General features: G+C 36.9%; 1 long non-coding RNA gene across 2 annotated transcripts; it reads right to left on the bottom strand.

Moving 5' to 3' along the window:
- Positions 1–499: 499 nt before the first annotated feature.
- Positions 500–13,174, bottom strand: LOC132640806 (uncharacterized). Of its 2 annotated transcripts, none has more exons than XR_009582382.1 (7): positions 12,574–13,174; positions 12,108–12,154; positions 7,506–11,118; positions 6,185–7,086; positions 2,446–6,058; positions 1,980–2,026; positions 500–996 (listed from the first exon to the last, which is right to left on the bottom strand). It is a non-coding gene; the product is annotated as an uncharacterized LOC132640806 (long non-coding RNA). The 2 variants fall into 2 exon arrangements; XR_009582383.1 differs by having other exon boundaries at positions 7,040–7,086.
- Positions 13,175–15,563: the final 2,389 nt, after the last annotated feature.

Below are 15,563 nucleotides of genomic sequence, written 5' to 3'. Positions count from 1 at the left end.
TGATACATTTCAGAATTGGTTTGGACACTTAGAAGTGGAACATTTATCAAGGATTGGTTCTGATCATGCACCATTACTTGTATCATGTGGAGATCAAGTGGAAAAGTTTATCAAACCATTCATATTTCTCAAATTTTGGGTGGAACATGATACTTTTCTTGATTTTGGTAAGCAGCAATGGGAAACAGTCTTAACTGATGATGTATTTCTGTCATTTATGCTCAAGATGAAGAAACTGAAAACTGCTTTAAGTACATGGAGTAAGACTAATTTTGGGGACATTTTTAAACAACTTGTAATCAGAGAGGAAATAGTTAAGATTAAAGAGCAGTTGTTTGAGGATAATCCATCCGAAGAAAATAGAATGGTCATGCAAAGAGCACAAGCAGAACTTAAGCTGTATCTTCTGTCACGACCCAACCCCGTGGGCCGCGACTGGTGCCCTACTTGGACACCCAAATAGACATACAAGCCAAATCGTCATATAATAACTTAACTCAGATTTCATATTCATCATTTTAAACAGAGCGAAAAACAAATATTATCTTACGCGATTTCGCGCACAAAATATCATATCAAAACCAAAAGAGGCGGCGGAATATACATCGCCGATTATATGCACATATACAAATATACAGGCCATTCTGGCCGTATCCAAATCTGATAGGTTGGCGGAATGTACATCGCCAGATACATACACATATATAGACAAATGGGCCGTTTTGGCCACAATAGCAAACGGGACCGCACTAAGACGCAGGTCATACCCAAACAAACACACACATGACCCATGACCCACATATATGACTACAGGCCTCTACAAACGATATCGGAATCATATGACGGGACAGGGCCCCGCCGTACCCCAAACAGTCAAATATACGGAGACATATACACCATAAAAGATATGTACCAACATATGGGCTCTGAATCAAAAGGAGCACTCTGTGATAGCTGAATATGTAGCCTACACTGGCGGATCACGAACCTCTGTACCTGCGGGCATGAAACGCAGCCCCCCGAAGAAAGGGGGTCAGTACGAAAGATGTACTGAGTATTTAAAGCATAGAGTACAGAAATACAAACCATAACTGACATAAAAAAAGTACAAAGAAACATTACCGAATCAGTACATCAGAGTCTGTGCTGAAAGCATATGTATATATATATATATCATGCAAGTAAAAATCATGCATAAGGCTCAGGAACGTGGTCACCACGCCGACGCTGGTGCCACACACAGCATAACTCCAGAAGGTTTCAAATCTCCGTACATCTCCGAACATAACATATCACATCATCAAATCATATCGTAAGCCATATCACAGCATAACTCCATAAACGGTACCCGGCCCAATGGCGAGGTCTCAGGAACCGTAACACAGCATACGGCCGAATATATCATAGTGCGCACGATCACAATACCGGCCCGGGATCCGGCGAACGATTTCATAGTAGCATGCACGAGCGGAGTAGTGAGGAAACCATATGCATATAAGTACATAAATAAATTTCAAAACCGATGGACAATTACATTTTCCAACACCGGAAGGCTCAAAAATAAGATTCGGGTCAATCGGAATTAGTATAAGAAAGTTGCGCGCTTTTGAAGTGCAAAACCTTCTAAAAATATTTCATAAGCCATATTTGGAAATTCAAGTAACAAACATATTAGGTAGCTTTCAAATATCATTATGGAACAAACCAAATGGAGACTTTGGAATCATATGTACGTACCAAAATATTTATCAAAGACTTACGCCATATCAATCTTCTTTCGAACACATTCGGAAATATACCAACTAGAATTTTCGAACATCATATATACATATCAAACCACATGGAATACTCATGGAAATCAAAGACATCGGCCATCCTAGTGGCGCTAAGAATAGAATTTTCTTTAGAAGCATACGTATACATTATTTGTTCATTCCATAAAGGTCATGCCAAAAGAAGGAAAGGTAGGCTCTACATACCTGTCGTAGATCAACCGTAACCAAGCTTACTCCGTCGCTCCTTTAGCCTATTTAATATGAGAGTAACACTATTGTTAATGAACTACGATTTTCCAAACTTATAAATCTACAGCCAATCACTTATGGGAATCACTTCTTAGTTTATACTTATTGAGTAGTATTTTAATTAGTTAAGAACTTAATGGAAATTGGGCAGCATTTCCTCTATATAACTCGCCTAACCCAAACTTCCAATTAATTTCCGCTTATCACAACAATACCAACAACAACGATAACAACAATTACAATTACAACCAATCCCCTTGATCTTCCAGCCCACCAAATAGCTCATAACAGTCACCAAATAGCCCACACGATGACAATAACAACTTATCTGATTTTCCGCAATTAATTTCATAGTTCTCGTCTCACAATTTAACTATGACTCAAATGAATTTAAATATACTTAAAAGAGGATAATTCTTACCTTATATATCAAGAAATGATCTTCTTCCACTTTACTTCCCTTCGAAGAATAGCCCGAATTCAACAACGCAATAAAACGGAACAACGAAACCGAAGCGGTGCACAAATCCGTATGTTGTTCTTGAAGAAGAAAAAAAAATGATTTGCTTGCTTCTTTAATATTGTAGCTAACGTTGCTGTGGTTTGAGAATATTTTCTCCTCCATTTGAGTATGGGCAAGGACGTTCCAGCTATGGAGAAGGTACTTGGCAAATGATCCATAATTGTTTAATATGAAGAAGATAAATACCATACAAATTAGTGGAAAGAGAAAATTTTCATCTACTTAGTGGATTTGATAACGTGTAAAGCAATTCACTTTATATGTACCTTAGTCATTAGTTGACCCCTTTTTATGTGTGTACACGTTAGTTTCCAAAAACACCTGTCCGTAGCCCAAACTAATACCACAAATAAATTCCTTATTTAACCTTTCACCGCATAATTAATTTCTTGATCTCAATTCTCTTAAGTAATAATTATTTTGAACACACTTCATAAACTCATTATCATAATCATGTGATATATGGTAGTCATAACCTCTTTTGGCATACCCGAAATATTATTTCGAAACACCGTCATCACACTTTTAAGTCCTAAATCATTTCAGGACCTCATCCTTTTATACACCAATCTCACCTTCGTTTTTTTTTTTTTTTGAATATGACCAAATTTCCGAACTCGGGTAAATTTACTCATGTTGGACCATTAAATGTTCTAAGCAAAAAGAAATACGAGGTATTATAGCTTGGACCGTATTTTACTCCAATAAATGTTGAAACTCGACAAAATTTATTTTCTTCGATTGGTTTAACTTCAAATCCTTACATAAATGTGTTCCATCACTTTAACCACCTATAAGCTTGGGGGATAACCTCGTGTCCCTTACTAATGTCATTTCACTAGCACACTTTCCAACGTATGAAAATACGGGATCTAACATCCTTCCCTCCTTTAGAACATTCGTCCCCGAATGTTAAATTTGTCTTGCATAAGTATACTGTTTATGGTAATCTTATAACGAATCAATTGTAACTCGAACTTATCTATCATGTTGTGCCTTTCTTTACTTAGCCTAATGCCATTCTCCACCTGTCATTTGTTCGGCAACTCAAAGGGCTAACTCTAGCAACACTTTAATCTTAGATGCTCGTACGATTTAATAGAAAGTCATAGATGATGAGTCGTGCTTTTGTTGCACTCTTCCGAACTCTCCATCACTTTACTTGAGTATGAAGCATTCTCCAATAATTTAAACTCTTGGAAGTAAAACCATGAAAATAAAATCCAATTCTACAAATTTGGTGTTGCAGTGGTTGATTCCCAGCATCTTTAATGTTAATGCTTGACCCACTTTATTGGACAAAATATCTTAAACTCTTCCATTATATTTTGTGACCCCATAGGGGAATATATATACCAGATTCTCATCACAACTAAAAGGCATCAGTTTGCCTTGTTTTCTTCTCCAAAATGAGCACAAGTGAACTTCGAAAGTAATCCTTAAGATATTAAAGAAAGTATCATTTCATCCTCACCTTTAGATAGCAAAGATAAGTTCCCATTTCATACTTATCTAACATCTTAAACCTCCAAAGCTACTGTAATGGGGGATATAAACATATCCTCTTTGAATCCCAAGATCAAACGAGCAAAGTATTCCTTTTGTTTTTTTTTTCCAGTCAAGGCTCCATTAAGGATAGAAGTCAAGTGGAAAATGTTGTGTCATTTCCTAAGACTAAAACGTGTACAACAACAAGCTAGGTGTCTATTTCCTCTAAAAAAAAAAATCTCGTGACTAGCCCCAAAATATATATCTATATGAGGTGTATCTGGTCGATTCATTTTATTCTACTGGTTGCCCCTTCACTTTGAGAATTTGTGGATTATTTGTGGGAAAACTCTGACCATATTGGTCCCATCAACAATGAAATGGTAAGATCATATATGTAGAGATTTAAATGGGCCCACATAATTGACACATTCATGGTTACAAAGCATTCTCTTCCAAACGTGTCCACTAAATAAATTAACACCTATCAATAATTATATATTGATATAAACATCATGATGCCATGTGGATTTACACTCATCCACTTTGTCTCCCATAATAATTTGGTAATTAATTACTCATCCCCTTTTAATCCTTACACACATAATTAATCTCATGATCTCAATTTACTTAAATAATGAATCACTTCGAACACAATTCGTGTACTCATTATCATAATCATGTGTTGTAACATTAGTCCATAGCCACTTAATGCACACATCAATATTATCTCCAATCATCATCGTCATACTTTTCTGTCTTAAATTATGGGACCTCATTGTTACATGTCGATAACTTACAGGGCATTTGTCCAAATAATATTTATCTCACAGTTTTAATTAATTTCTAGGAAAATTTTGGCAGAGTTTCTTCTGTATTTCTTACTATCTCAAAACCTGCACGCAGGAAATACCAACAATACCTCACAAGGCCAACATATATACGCATATATCGTATCATATCATAGCCACACAGGGCTCCCAATTTCCAAAAAAAAAAAGTATAAGGGTATCGGGACTTACCTCACATATTACACCTCGAGACGTACCTGATCCTTTAACGATTTGTCCTGTTATACCTTCCTATCCACCTTCTTTTTCATCCTTCAACTTTATATTTCAATTGTACTTCAAATACCTTACCCGACATACATCTTTCATACCATTGCTTACCTGTGTACTGTGTAGCTTCCAATATCATCAGTCACTTTCTTCTGTCGACACCGTTCTTCAGCTAAAATCAAGGGTTAGTAAAAGGAATTTCATTTCCTATGGTTGGGCTCTATCGCACGATCTGAGATATGAAAGAAAGGTAACATCCTAAATGTCCTGTAGCTTCCTGTTTATAGATGTGGTGCACAAAACACCGATAAACAAGACTCTACTAGACACGGCCTGTAGACATTCCGAGGACAAACTGCTCTGATACCACTTCTGTCACGACCCAACCCCGTGGGTCGCGACTGGTGCCGTACTTGGACACCCAAATAGACATACAAGCCAAATCGTCATATAATAACTTAACTCAGATTTCATATTCATCATTTTAAACAGAGCGAAAAACAAATATTATCTTACGCGATTTCGCGCACAAAATATCATATCAAAACCAAAAGAGGCGGCGGAATATACATCGCCGATTATATGCACATATACAAATATACAGGCCATTCTGGCCGTATCCAAATCTGATAGGTTGGCGGAATGTACATCGCCAGATACATACACGTATATAGACAAATGGGCCGTTTTGGCCATAATAGCAAACGGGACCGCACTAAGACGCAGGTCATACCCAAACAAACACACACATGACCCATGACCCACATATATGACTACAGGCCTCTACAAACGATATCGGAATCATATGACGGGACAGGGCCCCGCCGTACCCCAAACAGTCAAATATACGGAGACATATACACCATAAAAGATATGTACCAACATATGGGCTCCGAATCAAAAGGAGCACTCTGTGATAGCTGAATATGTGGCCTATACTGGCGGATCACGAACCTCTGTACCTGCGGGCATGAAACGCAGCCCCCCGAAGAAAGGGGGTCAGTACGAAAGATGTACTGAATATTTAAAGCATAGAGTACAGAAATACAAACCATAACTGACATAAAAAAAGTACAAAGAAACATTACCGAATCAGTACATCAGAGTTTGTGCTGAAAGCATATGTATATATATATATCATGCAAGTAAAAATCATGCATAAGGCTCAGGAACGTGGTCACCACTCCGACGCTGGTGCCACACACAGCATAACTCCAGAAGGTTTCAAATCTCCGTACATCTCCGAACATAACATATCACATCATCAAATCATATCGTAAGCCATATCACAGCATAACTCCATAAACGGTACCCGGCCCTATGGCGAGGTCTCGGGAACCGTAACACAGCATACGGCCGAATATATCATAGTGCGCACGATCACAAAACCGGCCCGGGATCCGGCGAACGATATCATAGTAGCATGCACGAGCGGAGTAGTGAGGAAACCATATGCATATAAATACATAAATAAATTTCAAAACCGATGGACAATTACATTTTCCAACACCGGAAGGCTCAAAAATAAGATTCGGGTCAATCGGAATTAGTATAAGAAAGTTGCGCGCTTTTGAAGTGCAAAACCTTCTAAAAATATTTCATAAGCCATATTTGGAAATTCAAGTAACAAACATATTAGGTAGCTTTCATTTATCATTATGGAACAAACCAAATGGAGACTTTGGAATCATATGTACGTACCAAAATATTTATCAAAGACTTACGCCATATCAATCTTCTTTCGAACACATTCGGAAATATACCAACTAGAATTTTCGAACATCATATATACATATCAAACCACATGGAATACTCATGGAAATCAAAGACATCGGCCATCCTAGTGGCGCTAAGAATAGAATTTTCTTTAGAAGCATACGTATACATTATTTGTTCATTCCATAAAGGTCATGCCAAAAGAAGGAAAGGTAGGCTCTACATACCTGTCGTAGATCAACCGTAACCAAGCTTACTCCGTCGCTCCTTTAGCCTATTTAATATGAGAGTAACACTATTGTTAATGAACTACGATTTTCCAAACTTATAAATCTACAGCCAATCACTTATGGGAATCACTTCTTAGTTTATACTTCTTGAGTAGTATTTTAATTAGTTAAGAACTTAATGGAAATTGGGCAGCATTTCCTCTATATAACTCGCCTAACCCAAACTTGCAATTAATTTCCGCTTATCACAACAATACCAACAACAACGATAACAACAATTACAATTACAACCAATCCCCTTGATCTTCCAGCCCACCAAATAGCTCATAACAGTCACCAAATAGCCCACACGATAACAATAACAACTTATCTGATTTCCCGCAATTAATTTCATAGTTCTCGTCTCACAATTTAACTATGACCCAAATGAATTTAAATATACTTAAAATAGGATAATTCTTACCTTATATATCAAGAAATGATCTTCTTCCACTTTACTTCCCTTCGAAGAATAGCCCGAATTCAACAACGCAAAAAACGGAACAACGAAACCGAAGCGGTGCACAAATCCGTATGTTGTTCTTGAAGAAGAAAAAAAAAATGATTTGCTTGCTTCTTTAATATTGTAGCTAACGTTGCTGTGGTTTGAGAATATTTTCTCCTCCATTTGAGTATGGGCAAGGACGTTCCAGCTATGGAGAAGGTACTTGGCAAATGATCCATAATTGTTTAATATGAAGAAGATAAATACCATACAAATTAGTGGAAAGAGAAAATTTTCATCTACTTAGTGGATTTGATAACGTGTAAAGCAATTCACTTTATATGTACCTTAGTCATTAGTTGACCCCTTTTTATGTGTGTACACGTTAGTTTCCAAAAACACCTGTCCGTAGCCCAAACTAATACCACAAATAAATTCCTTATTTAACCTTTCACCGCATAATTAATTTCTTGATCTCAATTCTCTTAAGTAATAATTATTTTGAACACACTTCATAAACTCATTATCATAATCATGTGATATATGGTAGTCATAACCTCTTTTGGCATACCCGAAATATTATTTCGAAACACCGTCATCACACTTTTAAGTCCTAAATCATTTCAGGACCTCATCCTTTTATACACCAATCTCACCTTCGTTTTTTTTTTTTTTTGAATATGACCAAATTTCCGAACTCGGGTAAATTTACTCATGTTGGACCATTAAATGTTCTAAGCAAAAAGAAATACGAGGTATTATAGCTTGGACCGTATTTTACTCCAATAAATGTTGAAACTCGACAAAATTTATTTTCTTCGATTGGTTTAACTTCAAATCCTTACATAAATGTGTTCCATCACTTTAACCACCTATAAGCTTGGGGGATAACCTCGTGTCCCTTACTAATGTCATTTCACTAGCACACTTTCCAACGTATGAAAATACGGGATCTAACATCCTTCCCTCCTTTAGAACATTCGTCCCCGAATGTTAAATTTGTCTTGCATAAGTATACTGTTTATGGTAATCTTATAACGAATCAATTGTAACTCGAACTTATCTATCATGTTGTGCCTTTCTTTACTTAGCCTAATGCCATTCTCCACCTGTCATTTGTTCGGCAACTCAAAGGGCTAACTCTAGCAACACTTTAATCTTAGATGCTCGTACGATTTAATAGAAAGTCATAGATGATGAGTCGTGCTTTTGTTGCACTCTTCCGAACTCTCCATCACTTTACTTGAGTATGAAGCATTCTCCAATAATTTAAACTCTTGGAAGTAAAACCATGAAAATAAAATCCAATTCTACAAATTTGGTGTTGCAGTGGTTGATTCCCAGCATCTTTAATGTTAATGCTTGACCCACTTTATTGGACAAAATATCTTAAACTCTTCCATTATATTTTGTGACCCCATAGGGGAATATATATACCAGATTCTCATCACAACTAAAAGGCATCAGTTTGCCTTGTTTTCTTCTCCAAAATGAGCACAAGTGAACTTCGAAAGTAATCCTTAAGATATTAAAGAAAGTATCATTTCATCCTCACCTTTAGATAGCAAAGATAAGTTCCCATTTCATACTTATCTAACATCTTAAACCTCCAAAGCTACTGTAATGGGGGATATAAACATATCCTCTTTGAATCCCAAGATCAAACGAGCAAAGTATTCCTTTTGTTTTTTTTTTCCAGTCAAGGCTCCATTAAGGATAGAAGTCAAGTGGAAAATGTTGTGTCATTTCCTAAGACTAAAACGTGTACAACAACAAGCTAGGTGTCTATTTCCTCTAAAAAAAAAAATCTCGTGACTAGCCCCAAAATATATATCTATATGAGGTGTATCTGGTCGATTCATTTTATTCTACTGGTTGCCCCTTCACTTTGAGAATTTGTGGATTATTTGTGGGAAAACTCTGACCATATTGGTCCCATCAACAATGAAATGGTAAGATCATATATGTAGAGATTTAAATGGGCCCACATAATTGACACATTCATGGTTACAAAGCATTCTCTTCCAAACGTGTCCACTAAATAAATTAACACCTATCAATAATTATATATTGATATAAACATCATGATGCCATGTGGATTTACACTCATCCACTTTGTCTCCCATAATAATTTGGTAATTAATTACTCATCCCCTTTTAATCCTTACACACATAATTAATCTCATGATCTCAATTTACTTAAATAATGAATCACTTCGAACACACTTCGTGTACTCATTATCATAATCATGTGTTGTAACATTAGTCCATAGCCACTTAATGCACACATCAATATTATCTCCAATCATCATCGTCATACTTTTCTGTCTTAAATTATGGGACCTCATTGTTACATGTCGATAACTTACAGGGCATTTGTCCAAATAATATTTATCTCACAGTTTTAATTAATTTCTAGGAAAATTTTGGCAGAGTTTCTTCTGTATTTCTTACTATCTCAAAACCTGCACGCAGGAAATACCAACAATACCTCACAAGGCCAACATATATACGCATATATCGTATCATATCATAGCCACACAGGGCTCCCAATTTCCAAAAAAAAAAAGTATAAGGGTATCGGGACTTACCTCACATATTACACCTCGAGACGTACCTGATCCTTTAACGATTTGTCCTGTTATACCTTCCTATCCACCTTCTTTTTCATCCTTCAACTTTATATTTCAATTGTACTTCAAATACCTTACCCGACATACATCTTTCATACCATTGCTTACCTGTGTACTGTGTAGCTTCCAATATCATCAGTCACTTTCTTCTGTCGACACCGTTCTTCAGCTAAAATCAAGGGTTAGTAAAAGGAATTTCATTTCCTATGGCTGGGCTCTATCGCACGATCTGAGATATGAAAGAAAGGTAACATCCTAAATGTCCTGTAGCTTCCTGTTTATAGATGTGGTGCACAAAACACCGATAAACAAGACTCTACTAGACACGGCCTGTAGACATTCCGAGGACAAACTGCTCTGATACCACTTCTGTCACGACCCAACCCCGTGGGTCGCGACTGGTGCCGTACTTGGACACCCAAATAGACATACAAGCCAAATCGTCATATAATAACTTAACTCAGATTTCATATTCATCATTTTAAACAGAGCGAAAAACAAATATTATCTTACGCGATTTCGCGCACAAAATATCATATCAAAACCAAAAGAGGCGGCGGAATATACATCGCCGATTATATGCACATATACAAATATACAGGCCATTCTGGCCGTATCCAAATCTGATAGGTTGGCGGAATGTACATCGCCAGATACATACACGTATATAGACAAATGGGCCGTTTTGGCCATAATAGCAAACGGGACCGCACTAAGACGCAGGTCATACCCAAACAAACACACACATGACCCATGACCCACATATATGACTACAGGCCTCTACAAACGATATCGGAATCATATGACGGGACAGGGCCCCGCCGTACCCCAAACAGTCAAATATACGGAGACATATACACCATAAAAGATATGTACCAACATATGGGCTCCGAATCAAAAGGAGCACTCTGTGATAGCTGAATATGTGGCCTATACTGGCGGATCACGAACCTCTGTACCTGCGGGCATGAAACGCAGCCCCCCGAAGAAAGGGGGTCAGTACGAAAGATGTACTGAATATTTAAAGCATAGAGTACAGAAATACAAACCATAACTGACATAAAAAAAGTACAAAGAAACATTACCGAATCAGTACATCAGAGTCTGTGCTGAAAGCATATGTGTATATATATATATATATATCATGCAAGTAAAAATCATGCATAAGGCTCAGGAACGTGGTCACCACTCCGACGCTGGTGCCACACACAGCATAACTCCAGAAGGTTTCAAATCTCCGTACATCTCCGAACATAACATATCACATCATCAAATCATATCGTAAGCCATATCACAACATAACTCCATAAACGGTACCCGGCCCTATGGCGAGGTCTCGGGAACCGTAACACAGCATACGGCCGAATATATCATAGTGCGCACGATCACAAAACCGGCCCGGGATCCGGCGAACGATATCATTATAGCATGCACGAGCGGAGTAGTGAGGAAACCATATGCATATTAATACATAAATAAATTTCAAAACCGATGGACAATTACATTTTCCAACACCGGAAGGCTCAAAAATAAGATTCGGGTCAATCGGAATTAGTATAAGAAAGTTGCGCGCTTTTGAAGTGCAAAACCTTCTAAAAATATTTCATAAGCCATATTTGGAAATTCAAGTAACAAACATATTAGGTAGCTTTCAAATATCATTATGGAACAAACCAAATGGAGACTTTGGAATCATATGTACGTACCAAAATATTTATCAAAGACTTACGCCATATCAATCTTCTTTCGAACACATTCGGAAATATACCAACTAGAATTTTCGAACATCATATATACATATCAAACCACATGGAATACTCATGGAAATCAAAGACATCGGCCATCCTAGTGGCGCTAAGAATAGAATTTTCTTTAGAAGCATACGTATAAATTATTTGTTCATTCCATAAAGGTCATGCCAAAAGAAGGAAAGGTAGGCTCTACATACCTGTCGTAGATCAACCGTAACCAAGCTTACTCCGTCGCTCCTTTAGCCTATTTAATATGAGAGTAACACTATTGTTAATGAACTACGATTTTCCAAACTTATAAATCTACAGCCAATCACTTATGGGAATCACTTCTTAGTTTATACTTCTTGAGTAGTATTTTAATTAGTTAAGAACTTAATGGAAATTGGGCAGCATTTCCTCTATATAACTCGCCTAACCCAAACTTCCAATTAATTTCCGCTTATCACAACAATACCAACAACAACGATAACAACAATTACAATTACAACCAATCCCCTTGATCTTCCAGCCCACCAAATAGCTCATAACAGTCACCAAATAGCCCACACGATGACAATAACAACTTATCTGATTTCCCGCAATTAATTTCATAGTTCTCGTCTCACAATTTAACTATGACCCAAATGAATTTAAATATACTTAAAAGAGGATAATTCTTACCTTATATATCAAGAAATGATCTTCTTCCACTTTACTTCCCTTCGAAGAATAGCCCGAATTCAACAACGCAATAAAACGGAACAACGAAACTGAAGCGGTGCACAAATCCGTATGTTGTTCTTGAAGAAGAAAAAAAAATGATTTGCTTGCTTCTTTAATATTGTAGCTAACGTTGCTGTGGTTTGAGAATATTTTCTCCTCCATTTGAGTATGGGCAAGGACGTTCCAGCTATGGAGAAGGTACTTGGCAAATGATCCATAATTGTTTAATATGAAGAAGATAAATACCATACAAATTAGTGGAAAGAGAAAATTTTCATCTACTTAGTGGATTTGATAACGTGTAAAGCAATTCACTTTATATGTACCTTAGTCATTAGTTGACCCCTTTTTATGTGTGTACACGTTAGTTTCCAAAAACACCTGTCCGTAGCCCAAACTAATACCACAAATAAATTCCTTATTTAACCTTTCACCGCATAATTAATTTCTTGATCTCAATTCTCTTAAGTAATAATTATTTTGAACACACTTCATAAACTCATTATCATAATCATGTGATATATGGTAGTCGTAACTTCTTTTGGCATACCCGAAATATTATTTCGAAACACCGTCATCACACTTTTAAGTCCTAAATCATTTCAGGACCTCATCCTTTTATACACCAATCTCACCTTCGTTTTTTTTTTTTTTAATATGACCAAATTTCCGAACTCGGGTAAATTTACTCATGTTGGACCATTAAATGTTCTAAGCAAAATGAAATATGAGGTATTATAGCTTGGACCGTATTTTACTCCAATAAATGTTGAAACTCGACAAAATTTATTTTCTTCGATTGGTTTAACTTCAAATCCTTACGATAAATGTGTTCCATCACTTTAACCACCTATAAGCTTGGGGGATAACCTCGTGTCCCTTACTAATGTCATTTCACTAGCACACTTTCCAACGTATGAAAATACGGGATCTAACATCTTCACTATGAAGAGGAATTGTGGAGGCAAAAAGCCAGGATGGACTGTTTTTCTGAAGGTGATAAGAATACAAGATATTTCCATAGTCTGGTAAAAGGAAGAAGAAAAAGAATCTAGATTATGAGGGTTAAAGATGATGCTGGTAATTGGCTTGAGGATGTTGATAGTGTTGCTGCTGAAGCTGTCAACTTTTTCCATAAGCAATTTACTCATGAGGAGGTTAGTGAAGATTCTCCAATTTTTAATCATATTCAAGAGCTGATTAGAGAGGAGGATAATATACTACTTGCTGAACAACCTACTATGGAGGAAGTACAGAAGGCTGTATTTGAATTAAATGGGGACAGTGCCTGTGGCCCTGATGGTTTTTCTGGTGTATTTTATCAGAAGTGTTGGGAGGTGATCAAGGCTGATGTATATAGTGTTGTTAAAGCTTTCTTTGAAGGATAGACTCTTCCCAAGTCAATCACTCATACTAATCTAGTTTTTCTGCCAAAGAAGAATGTTGTTGAGGCATTTTCTGATATAAGACCTATAAGTCTTAGCAACTTTATCAATAAGGTCATATCAAGAGTAGTTCATGACAGACTAGACAAGCTACTTACAAGGGTGATCTCTCCAAATCAATCTGGTTTTGTTAAGGGCAGGAATATAATTGAGAATGTGTTGTTGACACAAGAAATTGTAACTGATATAAGGAAGAGAGGAAAACCAGCAAATGTTGTGATTAAGTTGGATATGGCAAAAGCATATGATAGGGTCTCATGGTTGTACCTCTATAAAGTGATGGGAAAGATGGGATTTTCTCCAATTTTCATTGCCTTATATGGAGGCTGTTGGAAAATAATTGGTATTCTGTTCTCCTAAATGGCCAGGCACATGGTTTCTTTCATTCTATAAGGGGTGTCAAGCAAGGGGATCCACTCTCTCCTGCTCTTTTCATTATAGCTGTAGAAGTTCTTTCAAGGGCACTAAATTCTTTGTTTGATGAGCCTGGTTTTGTTGGTTATGGGATGCCAAAGTGGAGTGCTGAGTTGAATCATCTGGCATATGCAGATGATACAATCATTTTTTCAACAGCAGATAACCAATCATTACAGATGATCATGGATACTCTTCAGGAATATGAGAAATTATCTGGACAACTGATAAACAAGAGGAAAAGTTCTTTTTATATGTTCAGCAAAGTATCACATGAGTTAAGTCAGCAGGTTGCAACAGTAACAGGATTTATGAGAGGACAATTTCCTTTTACATATCTTGGAGTACTAATTACTCATACCAGGAATAGGAAAGTGGATTATACTGAATTATTGAAGAAAGTCAAAGACAGGTTACAAACTTGGAAAGGCAAGTTACTGTCTTATGGAGGAAAAGCAGTGTTGATTACAAGTGTCCTTCAAAGTATCCCAATTCATGTTTTATGTGCTATAAGGCCTCCTAAATGTGTTATAAAGTAACTACACAGGATCTTTGCCAGGTTCTTTTGGAATAATAAAGAGGAAGGAAGATGCAGACACTGGGCAGCTTGGCTTAATATGTGCATTCCCAAACATGAAAGAGGTTTGGGTTTCAGGTCTATCTATGACATATCCAAAGCTTTATGTGCTAAACTTTGGTGGAAGTTTAGAACCACTATTTCTCTCTGGGCTAATTTCATGTGGAATAAATACTGCAAAAAACAAATTCCTCAGGTAGTTCAATGGAAGGGAGGGTCACAAGTCTGGAAGATGATGTTGAAAGCAAGGGAAAGTATAGAACAGGAAATCTGGTGGGATCCAAAGATTGGAAGTTCAAACATTTGGTTTGACAATTGGACTAAGCTAGGTGCTCTTAGCTATGTGGTTCCCTAGTCCTGGCAAATCGATGAGCATGCTGAAGATGTTTCTGAACTTATGACAGATGAAGGATGGAATATCAGCAAACTCATGCAGTTGTTTCCTGAAGATATTGTGCAGCATATAATACAGGAAATTGACATTAAATATGCATAAAATGAATGGGATATAC

Source organism: Lycium barbarum, chromosome 5, assembly GCF_019175385.1.
Source record: "Lycium barbarum isolate Lr01 chromosome 5, ASM1917538v2, whole genome shotgun sequence".
NCBI lineage: Eukaryota > Viridiplantae > Streptophyta > Magnoliopsida > Solanales > Solanaceae > Lycium > Lycium barbarum.
Note: the sequence above shows the minus strand (reverse complement) of the source record. Positions and strands in the feature narration are given on the sequence as shown.